Source organism: Camellia sinensis, chromosome 11, assembly GCF_055761805.1.
Source record: "Camellia sinensis isolate YWXY chromosome 11, ASM5576180v1, whole genome shotgun sequence".
NCBI classification, from domain to species: Eukaryota; Viridiplantae; Streptophyta; class Magnoliopsida; order Ericales; family Theaceae; genus Camellia; species Camellia sinensis.
This window is the reverse complement of record NC_138971.1, coordinates 167059085-167071512: the sequence shown is the minus strand read 5'-3', so window position 1 is coordinate 167071512 and position 12428 is coordinate 167059085. Positions and strand designations below refer to the sequence as shown.

General features: G+C 35.3%; 1 long non-coding RNA gene across 2 annotated transcripts; it reads right to left on the bottom strand.

Annotated features, from left to right (window-relative positions):
- Window positions 1–946: 946 nt before the first annotated feature.
- Window positions 947–7377, bottom strand: LOC145803341 (uncharacterized). Of its 2 annotated transcripts, none has more exons than XR_014345447.1 (4): window positions 7062–7377; window positions 6098–6965; window positions 5153–5207; window positions 947–1063 (listed from the first exon to the last, which is right to left on the bottom strand). It is a non-coding gene; the product is annotated as an uncharacterized LOC145803341 (long non-coding RNA). The 2 variants fall into 2 exon arrangements; XR_014345448.1 differs by lacking the exon at window positions 947–1063 and adding an exon at window positions 3447–4056.
- Window positions 7378–12428: the final 5051 nt, after the last annotated feature.

Sequence of the window (12428 nt, the reverse complement as noted above, 5' to 3'; positions counted from 1 at the left end):
GATGTAATACTCCAATGTGACAGGTATTAATGTGATACTCTAAAAAAATTAAAAATTCCTTAATGTACTTTTCATAAATGTAACAACGTAGCGTGTATGATGTGATACTTCAAAAAAAATAAAAACTCTTTAGTGGACTGTTTCTAAATGTGACAACATGGCGGGTATGATGTGACACTTCAAAAAAAAAATAAAAACTCTTTAGTATACTTTTTTTAAACGTGATAACATGACGGGTATGATGTGACACTCTAAGAAAATTAAAAACTCCTTAGTGCACTTTTTTCAAACGCGACAACGTGGCGGGTATGATGTGACACTTCAAAAAAAAATAAACTCCTTAGTATATTTTTTTCAAACATGACAACGTGACCGATATGATGTGACATTCTAAAAAAAAAATCAAAAACTCCTTATTGTACTTTTCCCAAACTTGACATGGGACACTCCAATGTGGCAGGTATCACTACATGAAAATGGGGAATTACCGGCGTTTGTAAAATGCCGCAATAGACCACAAAAACGCCGCAAAAAGATAAAACGACGTTGTTAATATTCGTCGCCAATGTGGCTGCCGTCATATCTTTGTGGCATTTTAAAAACGCCACTAAATAGTTTAGACGACGTTTTTTATAAAGCGCTACTAATTCTTAACCTTCGTTAACAGTGTCTGTTAGAAAGGTTAACCATGACGTAATCATGATGATATTTTGCGACGTTTTTATAAAAACGCCACCTTTTCTCTTTTTTTTAAAAAAAAAAAAATTCTTAATTAATGAGCTTTTAACTTTTGTTCAAAGCAAACCTATTCACCATCACCATCACCATCACCATTTTCAAAATATATACCATAATGTGAGTTAGTATCCATTTTTCAATTTTTCATAACCAAAAAAAAAAAAAAAAACCCCTTAAAACACAATATGTTAACTCAAAAAAATAAAAATAAAAATAAAAATTACAAATTACAAATTTTAAATATTTTTACATTTTAATAAATAAAAAAATAAGGAGTGCACCCTCCCATTCTTTGTCATTCTGAAGATCATAAAAGCTTTTTTCACTGTAATCAAAAGGAAAAAAAGACAAACTCAATCTGATTAGAAAGTAGGCAGAAAAAAATTGATTGGATAGTTGGATTCTACAATCAACCTAATAAATATTAGCCATTGAGTATGCCATTATCAATTGAAGACTAAAAAATGATGGTCTTAAAAGTGCTATTGCACAAAAATGATTCGCCATACAACCCAGTAAGTAAATCTGCAAAATCTATCACTATAGCGATCCCGGTTTTCCCTTCATTGTTTAATTGTATTTCAGACTCAGTTCCGTGGATGTGTTGTTGTCTTTTTCCCGTTTCCATCATTTACTCTTTGTATATGAGTCTTGGGTCGTGTTGGGTAGGTTTAAAACAGGTTGGTTGTGTTTGGAAACCAAGAGTTAGTGTCCATTAAATTTTCATAATGGTTCATTTAATATCCTTATTAGTGGTTCATTTAATATCCTTATTAGTGGTTCAGTTACTATTCTTATTAGTGGTCCATTATAGCGACCAATCCTTAATATCTTATATTTATTTATGGGGTTTCATTACTTTGGTAACCTCTTGGTCATAAATGGAGGTTAAATAGAATTCATGAACTTGGTTAATGGTCATTATTTTGGTATAACCATTTTCTTGTTTAATGGTCATTATTTTGGTGTAACCATTTTCTTGTTTAATGGTCATTATTTTTGGTGTAACTGTAAGGTCCTAATGGCCTGTTATATATCAGTAGGCAGCAGCGGGTTAAACATGATTTTTTCATCATCTTTTCTTTTGAAACCCTAGAGCCAACTCTCTCTCTCTAAACTTGTCTTCTCTCTAAGAATTGATCTACCTAGGGTGAGTATCTAACCTTAGTCCTTTATTAAAAAGATAGAGTGGGTTGAGGGCTTCGTTTTAATCTGAGAAACTTGGGATTTGGAGCACGTTGGTCTTTGGTCATCATCTCCGTTTGAGTTCTTCACTTCGAGGTAGGGATTTCTACACATCTTTATGAGCTTTAACCTAGATGTTGGGCTTTTGTTTAAATGGTTTGATTTGGGAAGTTAGGGTTTTGAAATGTGCTATTTTGAAAAGAGGGGTTTTGTTTATTTGACTCATCCATACGTGTTTTGGGTCTAAAATAGAGATTGTTGATGTTGTTAGTAATATTGGAGCCTTTGGGTTGATGTTGAGAATATGGGGAAAAGCCCTAATTGTTATGATAAACTAATTTGTATAATTAATTTAGGGAAATGAGAAATTGAATAGGAAATATTCAAATTAGAAAGGTATGGGATTAAAAGGGTGTAGTTGGATTAATTTATCGCTCACCTAGACAAAATGTTGATATTTTATCCATTTGGTGCATTTATCCTCTGTTTATAAATAACTGCTTTAGGCTAGGCTATCGGTGGAGGATAGTCTTGAGGGTTGTAGACAATGCATGGGGATTAGGCAAACTAAAACTAATCAATTGAGTATGCTATTGAATAGGGCGGTTGGTATAATACATCAAAATTTTGTATTGATTGATTGAATTTGTACATGATAATCGCTTATATACATTGTTTTGTGTGGGAGGAGATGGGGGATGTACTCCACAGTTTATTGGAAGATGGGGGATGGACTTCTAAACCGGATTTTTGTTTGATATTGATACAGCACCAAAATGTGTATCATTTGTGAAGTATAGGAGTGTTTTTGTTTGATATTGATACAACACTAAAATGTGTATCATTTGTGAAGTATGGAAGTGTTTTGTTTGAGATTGATACAGTACTAAAATGTGTATCTATTATGAGGTATGAAATGTTTAAAATGAGTTATTATCTCGCTTGAAATAGAAATACGGTTGATATGAGACGTGATCTCGTTTAAATTGATTGGCCAAGTTATGAGTCATAGTTATGAATTGAGAATTTGATAAGAAATGGAAACTGGAATAGAACATGGTCATATTAGTCATGGGATTGTAATGTGTTATAAGTTGTTGTGTAAGAGTTAAACGTTTATCAATTGCTAACGTTTTAGTTATTGTTCATACTATGTTTAGCATATCTCTACTGGGCGTTGGCTCACCCTATATGGGACATCATTTTCAGGTACAGGTGTAATGCCACCTCCAAGGACGTAGCTTGGAAGGCTTGAGGCTATTAGACCACCTTTTGTTGTTTTGTTGTATTACATGTATATCAAGCCAAGGGCTTTTTTTGTATAGAGTTTGCACTCTCTTTTTGCAACCAAGCGTTGTCTTGGGAAGTTGTAAACCCATAGGGCGATTACTTTGATTGTCAATATGTAATACATTTTGTAAGAATACTCTGATGATTGTAATATAATATCTCTTTCCTATGTCTTGAATGTATGATATTATGGGTTTATTTTGAGGGCATTAACTCATCATGCAATCTAGCAATTAATAGATAGGCATTATCCATCATTAACCAGTAAATCATTATCCATCATTTCCCTCAACGTCAAGCACAACACAGCATCACTAAACATCTAACATAAACAAATTTATAACTGCAAAAATACACAATCTCATTACTAATTTTGAGATCATATTTTGTGCAATGCTTCATTCAACCAGTAAATCACATTCAAAAGTTGAATAGTCATTGTCATAATCCATTTGGGCAAAAAGTTATCATTTAGAATATAGCTATAAATACAGGCTACTGTCAAAGAACTATAAATGGAGTAATTCCTTTTTGATAGCACAAGGGAAAATGAAAATACAGGCTACTGTCTTTCTAATTCACTCGGATTAAGCAAGGCCTATAAAAATTATTACAAGGTTGACACAATGAATAAACTTGTCTATCTGCCTAAACCATGAATTTTCATACTAATAAGCTTATGGATATTATGTTTGTATATTGGAATAAACTTGTTTGCCATCAAATTAGAGGTAATCACCCTAAGAAGCTGAACAAAGCCAAAGGAAGACTAAAGAAAATATTAGGGACTAGAAGTGAAGTCAGCATGTTTGTTCTCCAATTCGTTTGGTCCAAAATCAACAACTGCAGTAAACATGTAATGCAGTAGTTCATATATAAAGCCTGACCATAAATTATTTATGAAATATTCCAGTATATATGCAAATGGGAAAGTGAATAAGCAGTGAATGATAAAATGACTAAAGCATAACTGCAGCTTTTAAGGTAGTGGATTTTGTCTAATCTATCATTCAACAAGAAGGAACTTGTAACGTTGATTTACCCACATTGGCCAAACAAGATTGTTTGTCAAGCTCTTAGTATTGAATGACAACAGGAATGGCAAAAGCAAAGGGCAGAAAAGCCAAGAAAACTACTACACCTTGAACAAGTGATTTATTATGGGTTTACTTTTCCTCTCACATATTTTTCTCATCATCATCTAACATAAATGAATTGTAAGAAATTTATCAAAACACGTTATTGGAAACAAATTGGCTAATTTGGTACTAGGATTTCGAACAATATATTAAATATTCAATCAAGGGCTTTGGTTGACTTACAACCCAGCCCACTGCAAGTTTTGGGACCCATCTCTGTCTCCAACAAAATATGAGCAATGAGCAATGAGCATTTAGCAGAAAATCAGCATAAGAAGGCTGAACCCACAAATTAACTGGATGACTGCCTTTTACTCAAGATCAACTTCATTGTACTATTCATCCATACCATACCAAAGAGACTAAAAAGCCAACTAATCAATTGTTTTTTGAGGGATCAATGCACTGTGGTATAGATTTCCAGCCTAACAATGCTAACCAAAGTGAACTGACATAGCAGCAAAGGAGGCAACCCATTTGAATACCCCATCATCCTCTCCATTTTCCTCTCCCACAAATATATCCTATCAAAAGAATAAAAACCAAACAAAGTAGAACAAGCACAGAGAGAAGGCAAAAGCAAAAGTACTAGAGATGAGAAACATTAGAGATGAGAAGGCAAAAGCATGAACGAGAATCCAATCTAGTAACCAATATCAAAAACATAAGACATGAGAAAACTATTTTTTTCTGAAAACAAAAATAAGCGCATACAAAACAAAGAGCACAGAGTAGATTGATAGCTTGAAATCAACAAGGAAAAAAAAGAAAGAAGAGGAAATAGCTGAGAAAAAGCTAACCTGAGGAAATGATTTCCAGATTGCTTCTACTCAACTCAACGTCGACAAGAATTGGCTAAGAACAAAGCAGATAACAACAGAGACATCTCAAATCAGTTATCTCGCCAATGCTGCACAAAGAGATTGACATGCTATACATACAAAAGCAACTAGATCTAGAGACTTGTATATATATATATATATATATATCCATATGTTAATAAAAGATGAATTGCACATGTTAATAAAAACCAAATAAAATCAAATAAGAAGAAGAAGAAGAAGAAGAAGAAGAAGAAGAAGAAAACAAGAGACAGAGACAAAGAGAGACAGAGAACATGAGCAATCAAAGGGAAGTGAATTTGCTAAATTGAATTTTTGACATTTAAAAAAAAAAGGACAGACAAGAAACATAACACATCATTTGAATTTAATACAAGATTTAAATCTCTCTTACACAGACACATTCATAAAAATTATAATTCTTAACCAGTGGATCGCATATTAACTCTTATGAACACTAAAGAAAACCAAAATCTGTGTTTTTGACCCACAAAAGTGTTTGAAAGTTTTCAAAATTAACCCGTATAACCATCACAAGAACTTATTTTACAGATAAAGACTACAATGATTAGATGAGGAAATTCATTAGCAAGTCCTGTTTTTGAAACCCATAATCAACTCATGTTCTTGTATTTAGAAGAAGAATAAAAAAAATGAATTCTTGACATTTAAAAAAGAGATAAATGAGAAACATAACACGACATTTGAATTAAACCCAAGATTTAGATCTCTCTTACACAGACATATATATCAGACAAACACAGACAATGATACAGCTAGATCCATCAGCAAAATTTAGATCCATTGCTTATTATTCTTGGCCAGATGAACATGATTTACAATGATATAACATTAAGAAAGGAACGTGCTAGAAACATTCCAACACACACAATTGAATTATACCTTCAGTTCCTGATCACTCAATAAGGAGAGGGCTCCACTAGGATGGCAGCAACGTGAAACCACCTCCATGATTATTATTTATTTCAGCTCCCAGCCTCCCTTAGTAAACAGAAAGTTTTCTTTCACCTCCAGGATCCATGACAACCAATTTCTTTTCAGTTCCCTCACATGCTCCTTTGCCATCTGATTTCCCAGTTTCAGTAGAGCTTCCTTAATTCTCAATTTTTTTTGTGTGCATCAATTGTGAATTCATGCCATTCATTTCTTATAATGCTATATTTTTTAATTAAATTTAATTTATTCATTTCTAATAGTCAGCTGGAGGAAATAAATGCAAGTAGCAGACCCAAAATAACTGACACAAAGGCTTATTGAATTATGTATATATATATATATTGTTTCTAGAATTATATGAAAAAAAAAATTCATTTTTCATGTACTAGAATATTCAAGACAGTCACTTCAGATGAGAAGCCTGAGCACATGGCATTGACATCACATTCCCCCTAACACTACAAAGCCACTAGCCCAGTAAGCCTGAAAATTTTAGTGTTGAAAACCTTTGAGCTACAAGATCAAATATAAGACTATTTTAATTCACACCAAAAATTCTGTTATAGTCCGTGAACAAAAAGGCGTCCAGGTAAAAAAGAAACTAGTAAGTTCATATAAGATTAAAAGTTAATATTGAAAAGTACCTTTGCAACAAAAGAGCAATATTAGCCACCTTTGGAGCTTTGCACTGTTTTTGTTGCCCATAAATTTGGCAAGAAATAACATAAGTGAACTTTAAGTCAGCTTGTGCCCGTGCTTCAAAGGAAGACTGAAAACCTTGTGCTGTTAGGACTTTTGCTTGAGAATAATCATCCTATGTTGATACAAGAAATAGATGAGAAAGAATATCTATGCCTTTGCTTCAAATAGTACTTAGGACTGATAAGAATTCACAAAAAAAAAAAAATACCTCCCAGAGATCTTCCTTCCAGGAAACTCTGTAACATTAATGCCCTTCTATCGTACATCATGCCACGCACTGTAATTCCAGCCATGATAATGGACACTATTAGAATGCCCTTCTATAGTACATCACGCCACGCACTGTAATTCCAGCCATGATAATGGACACTATTAGAATATGAAGTAAATATCTATGTCGTGTATACTTTCCAAAGGATGCTGAAATTGAAAATAAACAAAGTTTTCACATAAGATTCAGGGAGTAATATGAATAAGCATCAACTGAATCTAACCTGTCCTAGCTAAAGTTTGGCCTTGATAAGATGCCCAAAACCGAAGCACCAAGGAAGCAAACACAAACCCACTTATCCTGAGCCCAATGGCCTACAACCAACATCGCATTTTTTTAAGAAAAAAAATCAAGGATTCTAATGTTCTTCCTTCAAGACAAAAAGGAATAATGTAGTCTAATTATCTATGTTCATTAGAAATACATAAAATTATGTTCTACCAATAAACAAACGTAGATTGAAAATTTTGAAAATAGTGAGATTGAAAAACAAAAAGATCAAAGCGAATGAGATTCTATTGAAAAGAGAGCAGACCAAAAATAACAAGTGAAAGATTAAAAAAAGTAAAATTCGACTGAAGAGAGGCCAGATCGAAGATTTGATGGAGCAATACAGAGAGAGAGAGGACCTGAGGAATGGTAGCGATGGGAGGACCAGACCTGAGGAGGAGCTTCAATAGGTAGAGCGCATCCAACGCCATCGCGCTTGAGCTTTTCTTGGAACAGAAAATCCTATAATTTCATCGGCTGGTTTCCTCTTGCTCCAACTCGATCAGTCTTGGTCCATGTCTCGTTCCCGATGATCTTGATTCCCGATGATTGAGATCCCTTTTCACTCCTTGGTCTCGTAACCCCGCCGATTTGTGCAACTCAACCGAACCATCTTCCTCTACAAAATCATCAGAATCAAAATCAAGAAAAACAAAAAAAAACCATCAAGAAATTTCAACCAAATTGTTGCAAGAATCTATGGATTTAGAATTAGATTTGAACAAGTGATCGAAATCAACCCTGGTGAATCTCTCAAGGAGCATGAGGAGACAGAGAAAACCCTAGATCTAGGACGGAGAGAGAAAACAAAATGACGGAAAGAGAAACGAGGACAGAAGAGACGGAGCACCGTTATAAAGTCAAACACACGTGTCTTAATTTCACTTTACCTCTTCCATAGCGTTTTTAAAAAAAGCGTTGTCTAAAAAAGGTGGTTATAAGCAATTTTTGTTGTAGTGTATAATGTGACACTCTAAATTAATTAAAAACTCTTTAATGTACTTTTTCCAAATGTGACACTCCAACGTGACAAGTATGATGTAACACTAAAAAACTCTTTAGTGTACTTTTTTCAAATGTGACACTCCAACGTGGTGGGCAAATAAGTCACTAGACATCCAAAAGGAATAAATGGATCGCAAGAAAAAAACATTGGATTATATGGATTACAAGCCCAAAGTATGAGACTTATTGATCAATCTCCCTTTAATTTGTTAGTTGATTGAATAATATTCTTAAATAATTATAAATATTTACATAATATATAACACTAATTTATATAATAATAATTTATAATTTTTTATATATATACACAAACTAATTTTACATAATTTTTTTCGTATATATAACTTTAATTTGTAACAAATTTTACATCTTAAATATTTCTCACTCTAATTTTTATCTTGATATTTTATTAAAAGTTTTAAAAAAAAGTATATGTATCAACAATGGTGGAGCAAAGCAATTTTAAAGGCGAGTTATAAATTTTAAAATTTAATCCGCAGTTAACAGATGAATTGGTGCAAATGAAGTAATTTTAGCAGATTTGACGATATTTTATGCAGCCTTAATTGCAGCCACCGCTCTTTGTTCCCTCCTCCTCTCTCTCTCTCTATATATATATGCTTCTTCAACTTATCTTCATCATCAACTTCATCTCACACCTCTAAAACCCTAGTGTAGACACCCCATTTTTGATCGTCCTCAAGACTTGGATGTCATCGTTTGAACACTAGGTGATGATCCATGCTCGTGTTCGTTTTGAGTTCCCGATGGTCTCGGCTGCGCGCCTTGCCTTAGAATCTCTCAACTTGTCTATTTTGTGCTTGGTTGTGGACCAAGGACTTGTGGTTTTTGCTTATGAGGGAAGAGGATGGCTTGTTGGCCATCCCTGCAACCCATCGGCTAAGGTATTGTGCCATCGGCCTTGTTTTCTTACCATCGGCCATAAGTGTTGGCTGATCGGCACTCGTGTTGGTCGATCGGCCATATTTCCTGGCCGAGCCCTTTTTATCTGTTTTTTGCAGATATTTTGTGCCAGCTGTGACAGTTGGTGAGCACAATTCTCATCCTCCATATACACATGTATGGAGGGATTTGAATCAAGACTCAAGCTCATTCAACAAGCTTGAGAATTGATTTTATATAAGAATGGAGCCACCCCTCCCTTTCCAGAGGTTTTGAAATCTTAAGATACAAGTTCTATATCTCTCTCTCTATATTTTACGTCTCTCTCTTGATTTGCTCTTGTTTGTGCTCAAAAGTGTAAATCATTCACACTATTGCACACAAACACCTACTAGAACACCATCCTTTTGTTGCTGAGGTACTGAGGAGTTGATTTTAGTGTTTTTGGGTTGGTTTGAACTCAAAAAAGCTGCTGGAGTTGTGTTCTTGAAGGTGTTCTTCAAGGGTGAGTCAACTACCTTTTGATCCCTTATTTTGGCATAAGCTTTTAGACCTATTTGCATATTTTTTTAAGCTTAACTCTAAACTACAAAAAGTTCTGATTTTTCATGCTTGTGATGTTTGTTTAAGGTCACTTTTTGGTTGGGGGTGGTCTACCCCCTCTTAGGCCTTATTAGGCCTTGTTTTGAGCCATCCCTTTTGGCCCTTGTTCTAGCCTTTGCATGACCTCTCTACCACTGAAATCCAGAGGATTTTTAGTGGTGGAAAGGTGGTTTTGGAGTCTTGAATAGGAGAGGGACCCCCCATCTCCTTGTGTCTTGATTGCTAGTATAAATGGCTCATAATAGTAGCATGTTTGCTTAGCATGTTTTGGTTCCATTTTAGCAACTTTTTGGTGTTATTTTATCATGCTTCAACTTTGTTTTAAGTTGGTTTGATAGCATCTTGTATGCTAGCATAACATGCATCATGTGTTTGGACCATCATTCTTGCATGTTTTGGCTCAACTCAATGAAGCTTTTAGCCTTATTTTACCATGCTTAAACTCTGATTTGTGTTGTCTTGATCATATATGCATTGTTTTGTATAGCCATGGTTCAATCTAGCTTGTTAGCTTTGTGTATCAAGTCAATTAGCATGCATTGCTTAGACTATTCTCATGATTTGGCATCATTTGAAATGATATTTTAGTGCATGTTTCATGGTCATACACTTGCCTTTGTCATTCTTTCAATGCTTTGAAGAGTTAGTGTTTTATGCCTTAAGAGTGGGTCATTGTGCTTGCCTCTATGCTTAGGCCTTTAGGATGCCATCTCAGTGGGTTTTTGGACTTATTTTGACATGCCATAACTCTGATTTTTAGTGGTTAAGTCATGCCATGTTTGGTTTTAATAGGTGTAGTGTAACACCCCTTGTTAGCCTTGCATGCTTCATGCTTTTAGTCTTTTGTTCTAGCTTGTGTTGGCTAGGTTCAAGCATGCTTTTGGTCTTGTATTGACCTGCCTTGGGATTGTTTTGGTTGCCCTTGGCCCTTTGGGGCTTGCTTTGCATAGCCATGGTTTAAGTCCCTTTGCTAGTTTCAAGCTTTGAGCTTTCTTGCATGCTATCCTTGTGTTATGTGAGTGGTTTGGCACCATTCCATGCATGATTTCAGGGCCTATAGTATTGTCATACATCCATGCTTTTCATTCATTGCTCATGCTTGAGAGTTGTTGTCTTCATACCTTGTTTGCGAACCAAAGTGTATGCATGTTTGTATGTGCATTTCATGCCATTAATTTATCATTTTGGCCACTGATTTGGGCATGGCTGAGGTCTGTCCATTTTTAGTTTAAGTCCATTTCGCATGTTGTTGCATGCTTTTCATTCCACATGTTGTTGCATGCTTGTCATCTTGCATGTTGTTGCATGCTTGTTCCATTTTGTTGTTGTTATATGCTTGTCGCATTGCATGATTTTTGCATGTTATTGCATGCTTGGTGTATTGCATGTTTGCATGTTTGCATGTTTAGGTTGCATTGCATTTTTCTTGCTTGTTACATTGCATTTGCATGCTTATGTTGCATTGCATAGCATCTCCATGTTGCTTGCTTTGCATTGTGTTTGGTTTGGGGTGTTAAACCAAACACGAGGAACGAGGGACGTTTCATACTTGAAGTGATGAAACGTGCCTCAATCCTCGGTCACCGACCCTCTTGATCATGCATGATAGAGGTTAAGGCATTATGTGTTTTTGTGCATTTCATTCACACTGGATTGTGCGACTCGGTCTCTTTGGCCATCATGCATTGAAATGCGTGATTGATGGCTCGAGAGTCGAGCACTACACTCCTTTGAGTCTCAAACATGATAATGGGTGTAGTTGCACAAAATTTTCTTGCAAATGTATTGCCATGCCTCTGTTTGTACTCTGCTACAGCAAAAGGAGCAGTCTGCAGGAATATATGGCCGATTGGCTATCTGGTGTGCCGATCGGCTAACAATATTTGGCCGATGGACTAAAAACAGGTCGATGGCCCTCATCTCTTGGCCGATGGCCTTACCTCTTGGCCGATGACCTCTCAGCATATCCACGAAGTGGATCAGAAGTGTTTCAGAAGTTGGCGCAGTTTTCAGTAGTCTAAAACAGTGCAAACAGAGGCAACATGAGGCATGGCAACGGATTTCCGAGCGAGGCGATCGAGCATGCATCATTCATCATTCCGAGGCAGAGCTGTGGTAGCTCAATTTAGCTTTTGTCCTTCCTTACTTAGTTGGTTTTTGTAACTTAATTAATTTGTTTAATTAGTTAGGAGTTTTGTAATAATTAATTAGCTAGGATAGTTGGTTAATTAGTTGGTTTGTATTATTCATTCGGACCCTCCGTCCAGAGGGCGAATTTTGTAATAAGTGTGCGTGAGTGTGTGAATGTCTTCCAACCCCACGTCTTTCTCCCTTTTACTTAACCGCTTACGATGGTTAGTTCTAGGTCATGTTTTGATTAGCATTCTTATGCTCACATGTTTGTATCCATTCATCTGTATTGCATGCACCAGGCTTGGCGCATCATACAAACCGCATTGTATTTCAATTCCAATTTGAATACATGTTATCTAATTGCATCTCATATGCCATCTTAGAATAGCC